At 40.4% G+C, this 20,343-nt stretch overlaps 1 pseudogene across 1 annotated transcript in view; it reads right to left on the reverse strand.

Annotated features, from left to right (window-relative positions):
• Positions 1 to 423: 423 nt before the first annotated feature.
• The window catches only part of LOC108514111 (40S ribosomal protein S8 pseudogene), a 49,712-nt pseudogene continuing 29,792 nt past the window's right edge, over positions 424 to 20,343 (reverse strand). Inside the window, exon 2 of the transcript XR_001881105.1 lies at positions 424 to 597. The product of XR_001881105.1 is annotated as a 40S ribosomal protein S8 pseudogene (transcript). The remainder of the gene's footprint in view (positions 598 to 20,343) is intronic.

A 20,343-nucleotide genomic window follows, 5' to 3' on the forward strand; every position in this document is an offset into this window, starting at 1 on the left:
GCCGTGGCCCAGTTGGGTGTCGGGGACGCGGAGGTCCCCTCCGCATTGTCTCAAGGGGACTTCCGAGATGGTGGGCGGGCGGAGTGGAAAGGGTCGGGGGCGAAAGGAGCAGAAGTTGGGGGAGTCCTGAACTGTTCCCACCGCGGAGCGCGGGGGCTTGAACTACGGTCCAGGACGCTCCCGCCAGCCTGATTTTATCCAGAAGGGGGTTATTATGGGAAGAAACTACTGGGTCCACGCAGCGCGAACCGGGCGCCTTGCAGTGTCCACGGTGTAACGAGCCACCCTGTCCCGCGGCCTGCGGGGGCAGTCCCTGCCCTGGACTGTGCGCTGAGCTAAGCGCTAGCCTCTCGCCGCAGACGGCTAATTAAATGTAGAGCAATTAACTTGCAACGGAATGAAACACTCAACCTCTCCTTAGCACTAGAGACGTTTCAAGCGCTCAGCAGCCTTCACGGCAGGAAGTTCTGTCGGGCAGCGCTGCGAGGGTCTCTGACCCACAGACTCAGAGGGAAGGAGGCATCTTAACGCCGCTGGTCGAGGACCTTCGAGGCGGCAGGACTTGGTGTGCACAGTTTTCAGCTCCCGGCAGCAGCCCTGAGAGGTGGAATTATTGCCCCTGTTTTGCCAGGGGGAAAACTGAGACGCAGAGAGGGTAAGTAGCGGGTCAGTCACTTAGTGGTAGAAAGGCAGGTCTGTGTTGTTTGAGAGACACTTTCGGCCTCACTACCCCCTCCTCCTTCCACAGGGGGAAGCTCTGAGTTCCTGCAAGGTGGACAGCTGGGCAGCCGAGAGGAGGAAGAAATAAAGAGAGAACCCAGGCCCTGGAAGCAACACGGCAAGGCATCTGCAGCTTTCATTTTGTCTTTTCCTTCGCTTTTCCTTTATCCCCTTTTACATTCTTTTTTTCTCTCTCTCCATCCCTCATTCTCTTCGACCTGCCCCTGGCACCCACTGGTGATGCCCTGAGCTAACAGACCAGCAGCCAATCTGGGAGCTGAGGCCATGGGGCTACTTTCAAATGCAGCTCTCCCTCTGGCCAGAGCTGGGGTGCAGGGAAGTAGATATCCAACCCAGCTCTTGCATGATGGCTCAGGGCCCCTGTCAGCTAAAGAATCAGTCGAGCTGATCTTCAGAGGAGCCTACACAACAGTCCCATCTTTAACAGCCGCTATAATTTACCAAACAAGTGAAGAAGCTCTCTGCCCAGGAGAGATTGGTTGGCTGCTGTCAGCTGCACCCCACTGTAAGGGAACCTGCCCACACACTGCGGACATGGCTGGGCAAGGGGCCCGGACTCAATTGGAGTGTCACCACCTCTGGGATGAGTGTCACTTGACTCCAAAGGACTAGTGCCCTCTCTTTTTCCTAATTATAAATATATTTTAATATATAGGAAAACGCAGAAATTGAGTAATACTGTGTGTACCCACCACCAAGAATTAACATATGTTAACATTTAGTCATGCTTGCTTCCGATATTTTCGAGACATAACTTAAACATAAAACAAAGTACACAAATCTTGAGTGTACAGTTTAATAAATGTTTACTTGTGTAAATACCTGTGTAATTACCATTCAGATGAAGATGTAATATATCATCACCTCAGAAGGGTCCCTATGCTGTTTTCTAATCAGTAGCACCCCATAAGGAATCCTTATTCCGAATCCTGTCAGTAGGAATTAGTTTTGCCTATTGTAGAACTCCTTAAAACAAAACTACATTGCATGTATTCATTTACACCTGGCTGCTTCTGCTTAACATAATGTCTGTGAGATTCATCTATGTTATTGCAGTATTAATGCATCCTCCTGAAGGTGGACATTTGAGTTGTTATTTTGTTGTTGTTGTTGTTGCTGTTGTAAATAGTGTTGCAGTGAATATTCTTGCACCTGTCTTCTTGGGTACATGATTAAGACTCTCTAACATCTATATCTAGAAGTAGAATAACGAAATTGGTTTGATTAGTCATTGGCTAATATAAATAAAGCTGCTATGAACATCCTTGTACATTTATTTTGGTGCACATGTATACTCATTTCTCTTGGGTTTCTATCTAGGGGAAGAATTTCAGAATCACGGGATAGGCATATGTTTCACTTTCATAGATAGTGCCAAACCGTTTTCCAAAGTGCTTGAATGAATATACACTCCCGCCAATGTCTAAGAGTTCCAGCTGCTCCATATTTGTGCCAACATATGATGTGTTAGACTCATTAGCCATTCTGGTGAGTGTGCACTGGTATCTTACTAGGATTTTTCTTCTCCTCCTCCTCCTTCTCCTCCTTCCCCTCCTCCTTTTATTTACATTTTTGTAATTAAGTTTATTTACATTTATTTATTTACATTGTAAATTAAATGGCTTTAATTTACATTTCCCTAATAAGTAATAAATTAGCCACCTTTTCACATGCTTCAAATATTTTTGAATAAGAGAAAAGAGCAGTACAGATAAAGTTGAAACTCCCTTGATCACCCTTCCCAGTCCAAGTCACCTTCCTCCCGAAAGACAGCCACTACCGGGAATTTGGTAAATATTCTCCTATCCATATTTTTATACCTAAACTATATTTATGTTTCTGTAAAAAACCTACACAATTTCTTTCTGTGGTTTCTCTAGTTTACATAACTGCTTTCATGCTGCAACATGCTTTGTTTTCATTCAATATTGCTTTTGCACATATTGAGATACACACAGATCTAGTTTATTCATTATCTGCCAAATAGAAGTCCATTGAATGCCTACAGCATGATTTATTCATCTACTCTCCAGTTGATAGGCACTTGGGTTATTTCCAGTGTTTTCCTCTCACAGATAATGCTACAGTTACCATCCTTGTACATATCTCCTAGTGCATGCATGTGAGTCCGCTTTTGTATGCATCTTGATTCCTTCCCTAGAAGCAGATAAAAGACAAAGGTTAAACTCAGCCCCTTTTCTGTCCCAGGGCCTCCTCTGGTCCTCAGCCACCTGACCATAGTGACAGAGATGATCAGTGACCATCTTGTCCCTCACTGAGAAGGGACAGGGAGCTGTGTCTTTCATCAGCCCTGAGACTAATCTTTTATTTTTATTTATAATTGACACATAATAATTATATATATGTGTGGGTTACAGTGTGATGTTTCAATACATGTTTACGTTGTGTAATGATCAAATCAGGGTAGTTATCATAGCCATCACTTTAAACATTTATCATTTCTCTGTTGTGACATTCAAAACCTTCTCTTCTAGGTTCTTGAAATACATACTGCATTGTTATTTACTATAGTCACCAGCTGTGTGATAAAACACCAGAACTTATTCTTCCTGTCTAACTGTAATTTTGTAACCATTGACCAACCTCTCTCTGTTCTCCCCTCCTCCCTACCCTCCCAGCCTCTGGTAACCACTATTCCACTCTCTACTTCTATGAAATCAACTTTTTTAGATTCCACATATGAGTGAGATCATGTGGTGTTTGTCTTTCTGTGTCTGGCCCTAGGCCCAAATTAACCATCAAATCCTTACAGTGGGATTTACACACATTCCAAGTTCCAGAAGGTCATTTGGTCACACAGATCTCCTTCCAGAAAAAGACGAGTTAGTCTTTGATTTGAAACAGGACGACCACAGCTTCTTGTGTTTTTTAAAGACCAGTTCTTTTTCTTAATTGGCATCTGTCTTAGTCCATTCGTGCTGCTATAACAAAATACTGCAAACTGGGTAATTTATAATGAATACAAATGTCCCTGGGTGTGGTGGCTGATGCCTGTAATCCCAACACTTTGAGAGGGTGAGGCAGGAGGATCATTTGAGGTCAGGAATTTGAGATTAGCCCAAGCGACATAGCAAGATGCCATCTCTACCAAAAATACATTTTTAAGAAAATAAATTTTAAAAAAGAAATGTATTTCTCACGGTTCTGGAGGCTGGGAAATCCAAGAGCAAGGCACCAGCATCCAGTGTCTGGTGAGGGCCTTCTTGCTATGTTCTCACATGGTAGAAGGGACAGAAGGGAATGAATCCACCCACTAAGGCCTCACTTCCTAGTGCTATTACACTGGCAATTAAGTTTCAACATAAGAATTTTGGAGGATAGTGGAGACAATAGCAGCATCTCTTCCCCCGCACACTCCTGACCACTCTCTCCTTGAAACCTGTCCTGAGTATCCAGCTCCTGGCCTCATCATTCTTCTTAGGCCCCTGCTGAGTCCTCCTTCTTTGTGTGATCATTAATGTCAGTGGTTCCCTACAGGTCCCTTCTTGACCTTTTCTTCCCACTGTACACTCTCTTCACGCCATCTCTTCCCCTCTCAGAATCTTACCTAACATGCAAGAGCTTTCAAATCTTTATTTCCAGAACTGACTTTTTTTAACTCTCAAGTCTCTTATACCCAATCACCTGATGTTCCTCCACAGACACCCTGTGGAAGAAACTTCTAGATGTTTCCTAATATCAAATCTCCCCATCCTGTTTAGTAATGAATAGGTGACCCCATAAATCCCGAAATAAAGACTATATTTCCAGCCTGTTTTCCAGTTAGGTGTGGTAATGTGACTAAATTTTGGACAACAGGCTGTAAGCAGAAGTATCCTGTGAAACCTCTGGAATGCCTCCTTATGGGAAGGGGACAGGCACCCTCATCCTTGCTTCTTCCTGTTCCATGAAAGACAGACCTGAAGCTAGATTTCATATCATGGGGTGGAAGCCACTTATTGAGGATGGCAACAAAAGGAGAGAGAATCTTGGATCCCTGATGCCATGAAGCTGCTATACCCACTGTCCCTGGATTACCAACAAGAGAAAGGTAAAATAAAATGTCCATCTTGTGGGCCAGGCGTGGTGGCTCACGCCTGCAATCCCAGCACTTTGGAAGGCTGAGGCAGGCTGATCACCTGAGGTCAGGAGTTCGAGACCAGCCTGGCTAACATGGTGAAACCATGTTGCTACTAAAAATACAAAAAATTAGCCAGGCATGGTGGGGTGTGCCTATAATCCCAGCTATTCGGGAGGCTGAGGCAGAAGGATCGCTTGAATCCTGGAGGCAGAGATTGCAGTGAGCTGAGATCACACCGTTGCACTACAGCCTGGGCAACAAGAGCGAAACTCCATCTCTAAAAAGAAAAAAAAAATGTCCATCTTGCATAAGCCACTATTTAGGGAATTTCTGATCTTTACAACTGAACCTAACCCTGATACTGAATGCCTCAAACCAATCCCATCTGGAACCTCTTAACCCTGGAATTGTGAGTTTAATAGACAGTTGTTTCCTTATGGCTTAAGCAAGGATGAGTCCTGTTTCAGTGACTGCATTCTTTTGCTAGGGCTGCCATAGCAGAGAGTCACAAACTGGGCAGCTTAAAACAATAGAAATGTTTTCTCTTACCAACTTCTGAAGGTTAGAAGTTCAAAGTCTAGGTGTTGGCAGGGTTGGTTCCCACTGAAGCCTCTAAGGGAGAATCTGTTACAGGCCTCTCTGATATGGTTTGGCTGTGTCCCCACCCAAATCTCATCTTGAACTGTAGCTCCCATAATTCCCAAGTGTTGTGGGAGGGACCCAGTGGGAGATAATTGAATCATGGGGGCAGTTTTCCCCATACTATTCTCGTGGTGGTGAACAAGTCTCACAAGATCTGATGGTTTTATAAGAGGAAACTCCTTTCACTTGGCTCTCATTCTCTCTCTTTTCTGCCGCCATGTAAGACATGCCTTTTGCCTTCCACCATGATTTGAGGCCTCTGCAGCAATGTGGAACTGTGAGTCCATTAAATCTCTTTTTCTTTATAAATTACCCAGTCTCAGGTATGTCTTTATCAGCAGCATGAGAACAGACTAATACACTTTCCTAGCTCTTGGTTGTCTGCTAGCAGTCTTTGACATTCCTTGACTTGTAGATTCATCACTGCCATCTCTGCCTCCATCTTCACATGGAGTACCTCATGTGTCTTTAGCTGTCTTTTCTCCTCATTTTAGGAGGACACCAATCATACTGTATTAGGCCCACCCTAATTCAGTATGACCTCATCCTAACTTGATTACATCTGCAGAGACACTATTTCTAAGTAAGGTCACATTCACAGGTACAGGGGTTAGGATTTGAACATATCTTGTGGAGTGGGACACAATTTATCTACAACAGTGATATAAACCCCAAATTGACCTATAGTAACTAAAATCATATTAAAGAAGGATAAAGTTACACTACCTGGTTTCAAGACATACTATAAAGTTACAATAATTAAAACAGTGTGGTATTTGCCAAGGATTGGCAAAAGGACCATTGGAACAGAATAAAGTCCAAAAGTAGTTATATACATATTTGATTAATTGATAAATAAAAGTGTCCAGGAAATTCAATGAGGAAAGAAAAGTATTTTTAAAGAGTGGTGCTGGAATAACTGGCCATCTGCACAGAAAACATTTTACTGTAATATCTACCATATACCCCCACAAAAATTAATTTAAAATAGATTATAGACCTAAATATGAAAGCTAAAACTATAAAACTTTCAAAATAAAGCAGAAGAATATCTTCATGACCTTAATGTAGTAAAATATTTTTTTAGACAGGTTACAAAGAGCACTAATTATTTTTTAAAATTTGAGGAACAACCTTATCAATATTAAAAGTTTCATTGATCCAATACACCATTAGAAAAAGGCAAGCCACAGACTGGAAGAAAATATCGCAATACATATATCTGACAAATTATTTATTTATTTATTTATTTATTTTGAGACAGAGTCTCACTCTGTTGCCCAGGCTAGAATGTAGTGACACAATCTTGGCTCACTGCAACCTCCACCTCTCAGGTTCAAGCGATTCTTATGCCTCAGTCATCCAAGTAGCTGGGATTACAGGCATGAGCCACCACTCCCAGCTAGTTTTTGTATTTTTAGCAGAAACGGGGTTTCTCCATGTTGGCCAGGTTGGTCTCGAATTCCTGACCTCAGGTGATCCGCCCACCTTGGCCTCCCAAAGTGCTGGGAATACAGGCATGAGCCACCGCACCCAGCCAGGATTTGTTTTTAGAATATAGAAAGACCATCTACAAAGTAATCACAAATAGCCAACCTGATAAAAATTAAAAATGGGCAAAACATTGAAACATACACCTCCCAAAAGAGTATATATTAATGACCAATAATGATGTGAATAGTCAAATATACAATTACCCTACAAGCTAGCAATTCTCCTACATATTTATCCTCAAAGAAATGAAAAACAATATAAAAAGGAATATTTATTCATAATAGCCAAAAGCTGGTAATAATGCAAATATTCATCAAAGGAAGAATGAACTCACTACTGTGTATATTCATGCAGTGGAATACTGCTCGGCAATAGAACGAACTACTGACACACACAACATGGATACATCTTAGAAACAGTGTGTTTGCAAGAGTGCTGCAGTAGATGGAATAATGGCCCCTCAAAGATGACCATCCTAATCCCTGCAATCAGTATGTTACCTTACCTGGCAAAAGGGACTTCATATGATGAAGGTTAAGGATCTTGAAATAGGGTAATATGCCTGGGTTATCCACGTGGGCACAGTCTAATCACATGAGTTCTTAAAACTGGAAAACCTTTCCTGGCTGTGGTCAGAGAGAGAGATGGCTACAGAGGAATGGTGGAGATGCAACATTGCTGGCTTTGAAGACAGAGGAAGGGGCCATGGGCCAAGAAATACAGGTGGCCCCTAAAAGCTGGAAAAGACAAGAAAACAAATTCTCCCCTAGAGCCTCCAGAAAAGGACACAGATCTGCAGATACCTTGACTTTGGTCCAGCAAAATCCAACTCTGTTGGACTTCTAATATAAAAACTTTATTGTTTATTAAATAATATGTATTTAAATTTGTGTTATTTTAAGCCCCTAAATTTGTGCTAATTTGTTACAGCAACAACTAGAAAACTAACAGAAGTACATACTATATAGTTCCATTTATATGGATCCAAAGCCCAGATCAGTGACATTGATCTGTGGAGCTGTGTGTCAGATCAACGGCTGCCTCCAAGGGAAGGTGCTCCCCAGTGGAAAGGGGCACAAGGGAAATTTCGGAAGAAGTTCCACTTTGATTTGGATGATTGTTACATGGCACTGTACCTTTGTCAGAACCCATTCAACTGTACAGTTAAGACTTATTATGCACATAAATGTATACAAACATACCTCAGTAATTTTATTTTAAAGAGGAGCAGCTATGCAGTTTGCCTTCCCTGATTATCAGGATTTTCTACCCACAAGCTCTATTCTGTTTCCCTTTTCAAAAGCAAGCACACACGCTTCTTTGCATCCAGACCCACAAATTCACCATCTTCAAGTCAAAACGCCACTGCTCTAACCATCCTAAAAAGTCCCAGGAAAGCCTACGATTTATCTGGCAAATGGGTGTTCCCGGCTCAGTCTGTAGGAAGGAGGAGAAGCCACCCTGGCACCTGACATGTATCAGACCCTTCACATTCACCCTCTGTCCTCCTGACGAACCCATGATGTCAGTATTAGGATCTCCACTTCACAGGGAAGAAAATTGAGTTATATTTCAAAAATAGCTAGAAGAGAGGACTTAAAATGTTCCCAACACATAGAAACGAACGCACAAGGTGACAGATACCCTAAATCCCCTGACTTGATCATTACACATCCTATGCATGTAACAAAATATCACATGTCCCCATAAGTCTGTATAACTATTATGTATCAATTAAAGCTTTTTAAATTACAAAACAAAACGAAGAAAAGAAAACTGAGATTCAAACAGCAAAGAACCCACCTGACATGACCCAGCTAATGGGATACTGTGCTTTGCACCCCATATGTCTGACTCCTTAGTTGACCTCTTTCCATGACCTCAAGTGACCTTCCTCCCACACTGCCTCCCTAACTCCTGGCACTGTGCCTGCTTCCTAGCAGGGACCACCAGTGATTTATAATAAATGAGGGACAAATGTAAGCACAATATTCCAGAGGTAAGAGCCCTCCTTAAAGCCTAGCGTGGTTGAGAAGACAGGGGACTTTTTAGAGAACGAAAAATATTTGTAATTTTTTTTTTTACAGATTTCTGTCAATATAACTGACTACGACAAATATAACTGGGTACATTCACAAGGTAGTGAACATAACCAACTCCCCACCCCAAGGTTTCCTCCAGTCCCGCTCTAATCCCTTCTCACTCTTTCCTGTCTCCTCCCCATTCCCAGGCAACCAATGATCCATTCTCTGTCCCTATGGATTGATTTGCATTTTTTAGAATTTTATATAAATGGAATCATGCAGTATGTACTCTTTCTATAATTAGTGTTTGAGATTTCTCCGTGTTGCTGTATATATATCAATAGTTCACTCCTTTTTTATTGCAGAATAATATTCCACTGAAGGAATACATCACAATTTGTTTATCTACTCACCTGCTGATGGACATTCGGGCTGTTTCAACTTTGGGCTATTACAAATACAAGGACAGGCAGATGCTATTATTTTCTCCTGGGTAAATACTTAAGAGTGGAAAGGCTGGTCGACTTTTTAACTCTTAGAGAAAGAAAAGCACTTTATTTTATTATTATTTTTTAGAGATGCAGTCTTACCCTGTCGCACCCAGGCTGAAGTGCAGTGGTGTGATCTCACTACAAACTCTGCCTCTGGGGTTCAAGTGATTCTCCTGCCTCAGCCTCCCAAGTAGCTGGGACTACAGGCATGTGCCACCATGCCCGGCTAATTTTTTATTTGTATTTTTCGTAGAGATGAGGTTTCACCATGTTGACCAGACTTGTCTCAAACTCCTGACCTCAGGTAACTCAGATATCTCAAACTCCTGACCTCGGCCTCCCAAAGTGCTGGGATTACAGGCGTGAGCCACCATGACCAGACTAAGAAAAGCACTTCAAGGTGATTTTTTTTTATACTGTAAGTTCTAGGGTACATGTGCACAATGTGCAGGTTTGTTACATATGTATACATGTGCCATGTTGGTGTGCTGCACCCATTAACTGGTCATTTACATTAGGTATATCTCCTAATGCTATCCCTCGCCCCTCCCCACTCCCCGTTCAATGTGATTTTAAGCCAAAACAACCACAGCATTCCTTGAGCAGCCTCAAAACAGGAGTTTCCCCACAGCTGGGTTTTACAACTTTCTGCTGCCACCATCTGGGAAACAAAAAGACAAGCGGCGTCCTCAGGATCCACTCCCCGGGCCCAAGGTCTACCCTGCCCTGTCTGCTCTCTCCAGCAATGTTCCCCCTACCCCACCACACCCACAGCCTGCAACCCACGCAAAGACCATTTAACTCACTTGGTTACCGGTGATGAATTTCTGAGTGGTTCAGTCACACCCATAATCAATGGGAAGAAGGAGAATAGGACTTAAATCTTTTTAGTCCTAATGTGACAGAGGAAAAAAAAGATATTTCAAATGCTAGAAATAAGCTAGCGCTCCCTTTGCACCCCAAACCGGCTTTGCAAATTGTGATCTCTGTCACTGGTGTTTTTGTACCCTGGTGCCTGCCACTTGGTAAGTATTTAATTTACATTTGTTGAATGGATGAATGAGTGAACGATCACCACACACATTTCTCTAATTAGCAACAGTAAAGGTGCAGCTGGTTCATAACAAGAGCACTCAGTGAACTAAGGGTCAGAAGACCTCAACTCTGATATTTGCCCCTAAACTAGCTGTGCGCCAGGATGTGCAATGTTTCTGAGCCTTGGCTTCCTCACATATAAAATTAGAAAACAACCTGATGACTTTAGCTTTTGGGAACATTTAAATAAGAGCCACATGCAAAAATCCTTTATTAACTATCAGTGTGCCACAAATGTACAATATCGACATTTACAAATGTATTTACAAATATATTCACAAATAAAAATGACTATGCAATATGCCTTTTATATTCCAAAACACAGGTCTGTCTCATACATTTAGGGCTATGTTGTTCATGAGTTAAGGAAAAACAAACTTATGCCACCCCTAGTAAACCGGGGTGGAGAGAGGTTAACTGAGTCTCTGAAGATCCCCAGGGAGTCATTTTTTGGGCAAATTTGACTCTGTCTCTCTCTTCTGAAGATATGCATTCCTCTTTCTCTCCACATTTCCAGCAGCATTTCTCTGTACTGATGTGTGTCCCTGACACTCCTAAATTTGGAGATAGACTTTGTAAGACTAAGTGGAAAGTAAATGCGAATTTCTTCCTTGCACCAGTGAGGATGGTTCATTTGTGTGCTTGGTTATTTTACAAGCGGTGTTAAACTTTCTCACTAAAAGACCACCTAGTTCAAATACATAGTCCAATACAATCAGAATACAATAAAGCTAACAGACTATTAATGCAAGAGATTATTTTCACCACTGTCAGAAAAAAATATATAAGATATACAGAAATCTAAAATTCTTCAGAATGGGCCAAATTCTCACCTGACCCTTATTTGTCCTCCTCTGCTCCCACCTCCACATTGTCCATCTGCACTACGCAGAGCTGATTTTAGATGAACATCTGCTTTGGTTTGGAGTCGAGGTTAGGAATGGAACAGTAAACCATGACTTTGTAAGGACCAGGCCGTGGAGTCTCCATCTTCTCCCATCCCACGGCACTGCTTTGTACATTCCAGTGTGATTACTTTACTCTTCCCTGTGCTCTAACACAGGTGCTCACTGGGTAGAAATGATTAAATGAACACACATATAAACTAGGCTGACACACTGCCAGCATTGTGTGAGTGGGGACGAGTAGAAGAATGCAATATTCCTTGCTAAGTAGCATCTTTTTCCAGAATCTTCTGGTAGAGAAAACTTCAAGATGATCACACTAATTACAATGAAATATGAACAGGGTAACGATAATGTTTTCAATAATAAGAAACAGACCAGCTACAGGGGGTCCCAGGGCTGTGGAAGCAGCATTCCTCACGACCCCATCCTGTCACACTTAGAGTAGGGGAGAGGAACGCACACATTGTACAGCTAGCCTCATGGCTTCCTGAATGAGATGTTTATCCTCTTGATTTGCTCTTCAGAAAGATGACCTTTTTGAGAAGGAAATATAGTTAACTCACCAACTTTTTAAACATTAAGAGTTTGGGTAACTTTGCATGAAAAAGAAAGAATGAAATTAAGCTCTATGTTGTCAGGGTAGTAGAAAATTTTAGCGTTCAATAAAATCTACCATAAGTAAAGTTGAATACGGTAACATGTTAAATGCAGCGGGGAGGTCAGTGTGAGTACAGAACCTTTAAGCTCTCATTAAATGTGGCCCAACATCAGCAGCTGTTCTTTGGATCATCCCCAATACATGTGAGCATCACTAGCACCAGGAATTTGTTCTCTAATTTCACTAAAAGGAAAAAAGACTCCCTGGAGAGTAGCAGCCGATTGAATGTCTTAGAGAAGGAAAAAAGATTACTGAAACTGGAAGATCCTATTGTTTCCAGAAAGCAAAGATGCTTTTTGAAAATGTCTGGAGTAGAGCAACGTGGGGTAGGGTCCACCTGCCATGTAATGACAATTTAAGTATCACCATGTTTATATGCAGTGGAAATCAGTGAGTCTCAAACCGGAGAGAGTGTCAGAATCCCCTGGAGGGGTTGAAACACAGACATTGCTGGGCCCACTGCCGGGTTCTGATTCTCTAGGTCTGGAGTGGGGCCCAAGAATCTGCATTTCTAACATGTTCCCAGGTGAAGCTGCAGCTGCTGATCCAGGGTCCACATTTTGAGAACTGGTATCTTAATTGAATAGACTGAGTATAAAGTATCCTAATTGAACTGAATGAGTCTGTGAGCATCTACAACTTCATTATGATACTCAACAGAGAAAAGTCTATGTAAAATTTACGGAAAGGTAGTTATAAAAACATTATTACATATGTTAATATATTTGGAGGTTTTTATCTCCTCTTAAGTACATGTTGGCTTATAAAGCACAGTTCTTTTAGAATCTATGTAAGCAATAAGTTAACACACACACACACACACACATAAATCCACAAGTTAATGAAACTATTCTAGGAAAAGCAGAAACTGTACCAAAAGCAGAGAAATCTAATCAGCACTAGCTGTACACTTATAACAATGTAGAAAGGGGTCCAGTTGTCAATCAACACATATTGCATAATAACCAATCAAAATCTTTGTATTCCAAAATGATAAACTAGCCAAATGGCCCAAAGAAGAGGTTTTCTCCTGGAAAAGGAAACCTCCAAACGATTCATTGTAATGAGATGCTCATAAGGCAGTGATGTGTTTTCAATTAAAAGATCAAACAAGGTGAATATATCATAATGGCAGAACAATGAGTTTGTCAACGTCAGTCATTTGAAACCTAAACCAACATAATTTCTGAGAAAGCTACCAAATTTCAACAAACCAAAATCTGTGAGAAAGTCATCAACTTAAAATTCCTATTGATTAAGCAAGGTGCAACTTAAGTATAAAAGGCACTTGGCTAATGACTCAGGTTTTGCCTTACACTGGACTATGAAATCAAATTGAGGTCTCAACCAAGACCCTCACAGATCTTGAAACTGTAGAAGATCTAATTTTGTTTTGTTTTATTTTACCTTTATAATCTGATAAGATTATTGCAACTTTAGGGAGAAAAACAGAAATAAAATTGGATCAAATTGCTGTAATTTCAAATATGTAACTGAGAAGGTATAAGGATAAGAATAAGAACAGAGTAACAATAAAAGCCTGTGTATCTGCACAAAGCTAGCTAGCACATGAATGCCAACAGTAGCTGTTTATAATAACCAAAAATTGGAAACCACCCAAATGTTCATCAACAAGTGAATGAATAAGAAACTTGCGGTATATCCATAGTATGGAATACTACTGAGCAATAAAAAGGAATGAAGTGTTGATACATGCAGAAACACAGATGAATCACAAAAACATAATAAGCAAAAGAAGCTAGACATAAAAGAGTACTATAAGATCTTTGTGCTGTTTAGTATGTATTAAGTAGCTTTTTAGGTGTTTAAAACATTTATGAGAAGTTTGTCTATTGGACTGATGACTTAATCAAATATTTAGAAACATTTATAAGATGACTTTTAGTCAATATTGATAAGTATGAGGGATTTCAATTGGTCAAAATTCAAACATTTTTATTAGTTGTGGAAGTCCTATAAAAATATTTAAAGGAGTATAAATTTTAATGAATAGAGGAACACTAATTGTTTAAAATGTTTATAGAAATGTGCATTGTTACATTACATTAAATAAGGCATAATAGAAGAAAGTGGTCTTCGCTTGCACAAAAACCTCTTACACATTCAATAATGCATCAACATACATCAGTACAATTCACCTCCCATCTTTGTCAGCATAGACACACACATATGGCAGGGCTGTAATCAGTGTTTATAGACCATCTGTGGTCTGTTGTGTCTACTTAATGATTTTTCACGTATGCAATTTGACCTGTAGCATAGCCCACAGCATTGTCAATTTTTGAGGTATTGATAAGGCATTCCTAGTATACCACAGTTTGACAGGCTTTTTCGCCACCGTGGGGCTTACGTTCAAAAGCATGGAAGATTTTTGTTACCAACCGTTTCTTTCTTTCATTGTACACTAGTGATACCCAGACCCAGCTCAGAATCCTAGCTTCACCCTGTCATAGCCATGTGACCTTGCCCACCTGGCCTTTCCCAGCTTCATTTATCCCAGGTCATGGAGAGGATTACAGAGACACTGCAGCGCCAGGCACATAATAGCCAGATGTGTTGAACCCTAGATCTAACACACAGTTTTCAGATGTTCTTCACTCTCACTAAACATGCTCTTAAGGGCAGTCAAGCCTTTCCATTTGAGTGTGATATTAACAGAGCTTCTGCTTAGGTTGTTTTTTATATTCTAGATGTAATCTGCTTTTCTTTGAGAGTTCATTCAAGCTTACATTTTTCATTCCTCAAATCAGTTATTTTCCCCACTTTTTTGTTTTTGTTTTTATTACTTCACTCCTATGCTTGCCATCTCTGCTACTCCTTCCTGTGGACCTTCTAATCATTTGTGCTGTCTTTTCTGTTGGGTATATATATTTTCAATGTTTTCTTTAGGCATAGATTGGTGTATGTATTTTAAACAGAGTTGTATTTTATACACTGTTTATAACCTGTAACCATATGATCAGTTTCCACGCCTTTAAGTATCATTTCTCATCATTTTAATAGGTATGTGGGTAAACTGCAATTTAATCAGTTTCCCATTTTCAACATTTAGATTTTTACTTTTTCAGTATTGTAGCTATACTCTGATAAATATTCTAAGAGCTATATTTTTAGAATTATCTATGATTGTTTCCTTAGAATAAATTTATAGATATTAAATTGCTGGGTCAGAGAAAAATACAAAATTCTAAGTCTTTGAGTGTGTATTTTCACATTACCTACAGAAAAATTATACCAAATTATGTTATAGCTTTCTGTAGAAAACATAAGGCAATCTTACCATGTTGATGAATTTTGTGTGGACACTCTTGTACTGATCAATCTTTAGAAATATTAATATTTTCAGTAAAATATTAACATTATTTCCTGAATATAAATAAAATGCTGAGCTCACATTTTACCAATCTGATACAAAAGAAGTGAATACTCTCTGAAATGTCACCTTTATTAAACCAGTGCTTGTAAGGGCACCTTACAATGTGGTACCTGGTGTTTGTTTTTTAACGTTTTTAAATTGATACATAATATTTGCACATATTTATGGGGAGGCATGTTTCATAAAAGCGCATTCAGTTGACTCGGAGATCAGTGTGTGCAGTGACCTGTGAGCATTCCTATCCCCTTGTTGCTCTGATTTGCCTGAGCAATGCCGACTCAGCACTTTGTTTCAACCACAAGGGTCTGGGCTCTGCATAGCTATACCATGCCTTTTACATTAAATCTGATTTCTTCCTTCAAGTGAGTGCTTTATTCTTATAGCCAACAGGGCACAGAGTTCAGAGAAAGAAGATCATGTTCTATAGTGTTTATTAATACCTTAAAAGCATGTTTCCAGTTTGAAAGAAATCAAAGTTAGGCTTATAGAAAATCAGGCACTGTGAATCAATCAATTAATTATTGTTGAGTGTTGACAATGTGCAATAACAAAATTCTTGTTATTACATAAACAAAATCAGAGAGTAAACTTAAGATACATTGGTAAATATTCTACTTTCTTTTAGGTTTAGTTACTTTTTCTGGAATATTGGATGAATACTGGTTGAATTTTTTCCCTAGCTGCTTATTTTCCCTTAACCTGGAATAATAAGACCATAAAATATCCTGTTTTTCTTCAAAAAATTGTTTTTTCCTTTTAAAATTGAGGAAATTAAGTGTCTCATCATATAAGTATTGGCCTTATGTGTTTCTTCTGTGAAATACCAATTTATGTATTTTGTGTATTTTCCTGTTGAGTTGTGTTCTTTTCTTATGGATTTATAGGAGTTCTTAAAATTATTTTGATATAGAATTTTTGTTAAATGTGCTACATTCTCTCTGTTTGTAGCTTGTCTTTTACCTTATTTAACACGTTGCTGATGAACACAAGTTTTAATTGTAATATAATGAAATTCATCACACTTCCGTTCTATAGTGGGCTTTTTTGTGTCCGATGTTTAAGAAACCTTCCCTACCCTCAAGATCTAAAGATATTCACCACTTTTTCCTTCTGAAAGTTTTAAAGTTTTGCTTTTGATATTTGAATGCTTAATCCATCCAGAGTTGATTTGCATGTCTGATGTAAGATAGAAATCTAATTTACTCTTCATATGGATAGTAACTTTTTCCAGTGCCATTTATTGAACTCCTCATAAATAACTCTGGAAATGCAAACAGAGACCATAAAAAGACACCAGTTTATATCCATTTGATTGGCAAAAATTAAGTATGGCAACACCAGATACTAAAGTGGATAGATGAATAAGATAGCTTAAACATTGCTGGCAAGAGTATAAATTGCTACAACTGCTTTGGAAAACAGTCTGGCACTATCTTATAAAGTTGACATTCACACACCCTACCACTAACCCAGCATTCCATTCCTAGGTATGAGAAAGTTCACCATGGTGATGTTGATTACAGCAACAAATGGTAAAGCCTACACTCTGGAGTCAAGAAGGCCAGATGAATAAATTATGGTATATTCACACTGTGGAATACAATACAGCAGTGAAGATGAATGAATCACAGCTAACCACAACAATATGAATGACTCTTAGTAATAAAAAAAATAAGTGGGGAAAAAGTCCCAGAAGATTATATACAGCATAATATCGGCAATGCACTAAATTTGTGTGCTTCCCCCGCTGCACCAAGAATTCATATGTTGAAACCCTAATCCCACTGTGGGCCTGTAGGAGATAATCAGGTCATGAAGGTACAGCCCTTTTGGATGGGATTAGTATCCTTACAAGAAGAGGCCCAAGAGCCACATAGTGCTCCTTTCACCTTTTGAGTATACAACAGGAAGATGGCAGTCTGCAACTCAGAAGAGAGTCCTCCCCAGGGCCCCACCAGGCTGGCACTCTGATCTTGGGCTTCCAGCCTCCAGAACTGTAAGAAATAAATTTCTATTGTTTATAAGCCACTCAGTCTACAGTACTTTGTTATATCAGCCCACACTGACTTCAAAAAATCTTTTTTATAAAAGTCAAAAGCAATGAAAATTAATCATTATATTATTGACATGCCTATATGTGTGCTAGAAATATATTTTAAATCAGCAAGGAATAAAACCACAAAACTAAGAATACACTATGTCAGGTGGGCAGAGGAGGAGGGAAATGGGCTAGAGTAGGAGCACATGGAGGTGTAAGTTATTCATGTGGTAGTTCTCTCATTGGATGGTGGGTTCATGGGTGTTCCTTGTGTTATTTACAAATAAACTCAGAAGTGCATAAAATGAAGTCCAAGCATGGACCAATATGAGAGTGGGAGGTGAACTGAAGAGGACGGGGATTTTGACTAAGTGTACCTGAGGTCCTTGGAAAATAAAGTTGGTGGAAAAAAAATCAGCACAAGGCCTGTGAGAAATGAGCTGGTCTAAGATGTGGAGTGATGATATTAAAACCAAAGATCAAATAGCTATTAATCCAACTATTAGTAAATCAAAACTTCTATTAGTTTAATTTTTTATTTAATTGAGTAAATTTTTATTAATACCTACCTATTAGTAAATCAAAACTAATAGACTGTTTGATTTACAGATAGTTAGGTATTAATAAAAATTACTCCCTGCCACTACAGTTGCAGTGGTACAGCCCTAACAGCCCTCGGACTGGGAAGAAACAAAGAGCCTAGTCATGACGCTGGCACTTCCAGCACACTGCCACCACCATACGGAGAAGAGCCAGCCCAGCCCCTCTTCCTAAGAATCCACACCCCTAGTCTTTACTAGGCAAGGCTCCTGGCTCATGAACGCAGAATAGTCACCACACCCACAGCTGAGCACAGCCACTGCTAATGACCTGGCGTTTCCCCCGGAGAGGCTCCCAGAGGCATACAACAGCCCCTCTGCCACTGTCACAGTAACAATTCTATCCTTGCTGCTCTTGGTCTGGGAAAGAAACGAAGAGCCTGAGAGTTATACCCAAGCTTATAGCACACCACAGCCACCATACAGAGAAGATATCAATCTCTCCTCCCAGTGAGTCTTCAGTCTCCTGCTCCCTAACAAGTAGAACTCCAAGCTCACGCCAGCAGTGCAGCTGCCCCACCTGACCAGCTGAACACCCCAGCAACAGTGGCTCTGCGTTTCTTGGAAGTGGAACCTTCAGGAGCAACTGAAAGCCTCTCTGCCGCCGCCTCTGCAGTTGAACTGCCCTTGCTACCCTCGGCCTAAAACAAGAGTAAAGATCCTCTTTATCCACACCTCCAACAAACTGTAGTCAACCCAAGGAGAGGAGGCCAGTGTGTCTCCCACAGGTCCCACCTATCCCTGTTGCTCATCATCAGACAGGGAACCCTCACCTTGGGCCCACAGCACAGACCCTCCATCCTGGGCTGATTGCGCTAATGATTGCTGACCTGCATCTCCGGGGTGGAGCCCCCAGGAGACAAGCAAAACTGGCACAAAGGCTCCCTTGCCAGGGCCCCTTCCCCAGCCCCTGGTCTAAAATGTGAAGTGACTGTCTTTAAAACAAAGATCAAACAGCCGTTAATGTAATACAGATAACCGGGGAGGTGAAAGAGCCAATGAGGCAAAATACTGCTCAAAGAAATCAGAGAAGTAACAAACAGGCCGGGCACTGTGGCTCACGCCTGTAATCCCAGTACTTTGGGAGGCCAAGGTGGGCAGATCACTTGAGGTCAGGGTTTGAGACCTGCCTGGCCAACATGGTTAAATCCCATCTCTACTAAAAATACAAGAATTAGACAGGTGTGGTGGCGGGCAACTGTAATCCCAGCTACAGGTTGAGGCTGAGGCAGGAGAATCACTTGAACCCATGAAGCAGAGGCTGCAGTTAGCCAAGATCGCATCACTGCACTCTAGCACTCCAGCCTGGGTGACAGAGAAACACTGTCTCAAAAAACAAACAAAAACAAACAAACAAAAAACAAACAAGACACAAACAAATGGAAAAACATCCCATGCTCATGTATAGAAAGAATTAATATTGTTGAAATGGCCACACTGCCCAAAGCAATTTACAGATTCAATGCTATTCGTATCAAACTGCCAATGACATTCTTCAGAGAACTAGAAAAAAACTATTTTAAAATTCATTTGGAACCAAAACAAGAGCTCAAATAGCCAAGGCAATATTAAGCAAAAGGAACAAACCTGGAGGCATCATGTTACCTGACTTCAAGCTATACTACAGGCCCACAGTAACAGCATGCTACTGGTACAAAACAGCATGGTACTGGTACAAAAACAGGCACATAGATCGATGGAACAGAATAGAGAGCCCAGAAATAAAGCCACATACCTATGACCACCTGATCTTCAGCAAAGCTGACAAAAACAAGAAATGGGAAAAAGACTCCCTATTCAATAAATGGTGCTGGGATAATTGACTAGCCATATTCAGAAGATTGAAACTGGACCCCTTCCTTACACCATGTACGAAATCAACTCGAGATGGATTAAAGACTTAAATGTGAAACCCAAAACTATAAAAACCCTAGAAAACAACCTAGGCAATATCATCTTGGACATAAGAACAGGTAAAGATTTTATGGCAAAGACACCAAAAGCAACACAACAAAAGCAAAAATTGACAAATTGGATCTAATTAAACATAAGAACTTCTGCACAGCAAAAGAAACTATCAACAGAGTAAACAGACAACCTACAGAATGGGAGAAAATATTTGCAAACTATGCATCTGATAAAGGTCTAATATTCAACATCCATACGAAGCTTGAA

Source organism: Rhinopithecus bieti, unplaced genomic scaffold (assembly GCF_001698545.2).
Source record: "Rhinopithecus bieti isolate Rb0 unplaced genomic scaffold, ASM169854v2 scaffold_32955, whole genome shotgun sequence".
NCBI lineage: Eukaryota > Metazoa > Chordata > Mammalia > Primates > Cercopithecidae > Rhinopithecus > Rhinopithecus bieti.